The sequence below is a fragment of the Cucurbita pepo genome, chromosome 16 (genome assembly GCF_057944985.1).
Source record: "Cucurbita pepo subsp. pepo isolate OVF chromosome 16, ASM5794498v1, whole genome shotgun sequence".
Taxonomy (NCBI): Eukaryota; Viridiplantae; Streptophyta; class Magnoliopsida; order Cucurbitales; family Cucurbitaceae; genus Cucurbita; species Cucurbita pepo.
This window is the reverse complement of record NC_141813.1, coordinates 5,214,868-5,218,467: the sequence shown is the minus strand read 5'-3', so window position 1 is coordinate 5,218,467 and position 3,600 is coordinate 5,214,868. Positions and strand designations below refer to the sequence as shown.

The 3,600-nt window shown below is 40.4% G+C and overlaps 1 non-coding gene across 1 annotated transcript; it reads left to right on the top strand.

Annotated features, from left to right (window-relative positions):
- Positions 1-1,341: 1,341 nt before the first annotated feature.
- TRNAN-GUU (transfer RNA asparagine (anticodon GUU)) lies at positions 1,342-1,415 on the top strand. Its single transcript has one exon. It is a non-coding gene; the product is annotated as a tRNA-Asn (tRNA).
- Positions 1,416-3,600: the final 2,185 nt, after the last annotated feature.

Sequence of the window (3,600 nt, the reverse complement as noted above, 5' to 3'; positions counted from 1 at the left end):
TGAATGAGATGTTAGTATTATATGCAATGAATATGTTGATCGATGTCATAGATACACGTAGAATTATCAAGTCATGTCATGAGATGTTTATGCAACTGGAGTGTACTTTCATGTTATGTAGTATGCCATGTAATGTAGGTCATGTGAGATGCCATGTGATGTAAGAAACGTAAATATGTTAACAATTCTTATGTAATGCCATGTTAGATATGTTAAGGGACCTCATGCATATATGTATGTCACGTGCATCGGGATTCTTCCCCTTTATGATACGAAAGAATGAATTACGATATTTATGTTCGCCATGATATCATGCGGGCCCTTCTCTGTTATGTGGTGTCCGGCGAAGTGCACGTTGTGCCCAACCAAGCCAGGCCTAGGGGGTACGTATATGAGCTCGCCTGGTGGGTCCATGTACGCGTACATGGGCCATGTGTGAAGGAGTACCACACATCCAACCCTACTCGGAATAGAAAAGTGCCCAAGGCTATGAAAAGTTTATGAAAAATTTGGTCCCGCTCATATGTTGCATGTGTTTGCATTCCTGACCCCAACAGTGGGGTGACTTACTGAGTATTTCATAAAATACTCAAGCCACGTGCTACCTACATTTTTTAGGTAAAGGCAAGGCGCCAATGTATGATTGACGGTGGAGCTGAGGACACCATGGAAGTTGGAGATGGGATATTTTTAAAAGTTTACCTTCCTTGGACTGTTTTAAGTTATAGCATTAAGTATTGCTTTATTTAGATTTATTTTTAAATTCAGCTATTGAAGGTTTATTTTTGGAGATGGGTTGTTTTGGATTATTGAATGTTTACGAAAGAGTTTGTTTTGTTTCGAAGGTTATTTATGATGAGCTTCCGCGAAATGAATTATGTATGCATGAGTGACGTCACTAATTAGGTTAAAGAAAATTAGGGGCGTTACACTTTATTAACTCCAATTTGGAATCAAAGGGTTGGATGGAAACTCAACCTTACCTACGTGTTTTAAAACTGTGATTCTGACGACGATTTGTTACGGGCAAAAATGGACAATATTTTTTAGCGGCTGGAAATGGGAACGAAGCATTCCTTAGAAGAGTGTGGAAACCTCTCCCTAGTAGACTTGTTTTAGAATTGTGAGGTGATGACGATATGTAATGGGCAAAAGCGGACAATATTTGCTAGCGGTGGGTTTGGGCTATTACAAAAGCTATCAGAGTTAGTCACCAAGTGGTGTGCCAGCGATGATGTTGGGCCCCCACGGAGGGTAGATTATGAGATCCAACATTGGTTGGAGAGGGGATGAAACATTCCTTATAAGGGTATGGTGGGCTTGAGCTATTATAAATAATTACCTGGAATAGCTCAGTTGGTTAGAGCGTGTGGCTGTTAACCACAAGATCGGAGGTTCAAACCCTCCTTCTAGCGATGGGAATGAGCCATTCCTTACAATTGTGGAAATTTTTACCTACTCTAAATGAACTGAAGCCGACACTATAATTTATGAACAATGTCGCCAAGGAAAAACATACGAGAAAATAATAGGAAACCCCGTGCATGATGTACTTAGCACGCACGAACTAAATGAACTGAAGCCGGCACTATAATTTATGAACAATGTCGCCAAGGAAAAACATACGAGAAAATAATAGGAAACCCCGTGCATGATGTACTTAGCACGCACGAGAAAATAATAGGAAACCCCGTGCATGATGTACCTAGCACGCACGAGAAAATAATAGGAAACCCCGTGCATGATGTACCTAGCACGCACGAGAAAATAATAGGAAACCCCGTGCATGATGTACCTAGCACGCACGAGAAAATAATAGGAAACCCCGTGCATGATGTACCTAGCACGCACGAGAAAATAATAGGAAACCCCGTGCATGATGTACCTAGCACGCACGAGAAAATAATAGGAAACCCCATGCATGATGTACTTAGCACGCACGAGAAAATAATAGGAAACCCCATGATGTACTTAGCACGAAAAACATACCCCATGATGTACTTAGCACGAAAAACATACCCCATGATGTACTTAGCACGAAAACGAGAAATAATAGGAAACCTCATGATGTACTTAGCACTCGAAGTATAATTTAGCAACTCCGGTTAAGCTACTCATGTAAGTGGCTTCACTACTATTTGGTTTATATGAATTGTTTGAAGTGTGAGTAGCACATGCATAGTGATGGTTGCAAGTGTCATACCTTTTGATTGTTATATTTTCTTATTATGTTATGACTTTTTGTAATGATGAGATATATAATGTTATGGAATATCATATTGACACGTTATGCCATTGAGGAATGTGACATCATATGAAAGTCACTACTTTATTCATATTTATATGCCATTATTTTAAACTATTGGGATCACATTCATATTATATGTTTACATGTACCGAAATACCTCCCCGTCATGATTAGTACGGACACGTACCTGACGACATTGATGTTCACAATGATGTTATGATACGATATTGTATACACCACAATACTATGTGCACTCCCTTCCCTCTATGATATACCAACAACGTGAGTGTATGCTAGTTGAAGCCCAGGTCAATGGGTAGGTATGCGATCTCGCCTGGGAGCAAATGTGTGTGTATGTAAGTCGTGAGTAGAGAAGTACTGCACATCAAATTCTACCCGGACAGGAATATGAGACCAAGGCCATGAAATGATATTTTATGATAACGATGATTTCACGTGTTTGCATTACCCTATACTAGTAGTAGGGTTACTTAATGAGTATTTTTTAAAATACTCAATACATGCGTTGCTCTTATTTTTTAGGTAAAGGCAAGGCACCTCTGCACAAATGACGATGTCGAGATGACGACCATGGGATCCAATGTACACAACACAAGCGAGATAGAGGGGTAGGATCGAACGTACAAAGACGGTTAACACCATGAGAAAGAAGGAGAAGAAACAAGATGTAGACAACGAGTTTTGATACGGAGGAATGAAGAAAGGAAAATGCGTGGAAACGAGTGGAGAAGATAAAGTCCACCTGCTAGGACCTAAACTCGAATACCGACAACTTCATTCCAGTCAAGCAACCCGATACCCAGTTTGGCCTAGTAACTAGATACCCAACACAGCAACCAGATACCCACCAACAACCAGTCCAGTAGTCTAGTTCCTCTGTGCTTTGCCCAAAAACCCACATTCAAGCCCAAATACACAGAACATAGCCCAACCCACGGATTCACTACCCAGACCTGCACGCCCACATGAACATTCGAGACTCGCGCCTCAAACCACTTCGCATCCTACTCATATATCAATGTCCTTCAGCGAGAGAGTCACTGTTGAATATACCGGCACCTTCGGCTCGGCATCTCGGAGTCCTAGGCTCAAAAATTGAGTATTAGGCTCGGTTTGACATTTTGACTGCGTCCTTTACATTTTTTGCCCTTCCGAAGCTTATTTTTACTCTAATAGAAATATTTAAGGTCAGTATAACGTCTTATTTTTGAAGTTCAAGTTAAATTAGATTAGAAATGTAAATTACTAATGAAGCGAGATGGACGTTTTAATAGGAAACAACTCCTGACGACACTTGGAGTAACTTCGAGAGACAAAATTCAAACGTACTT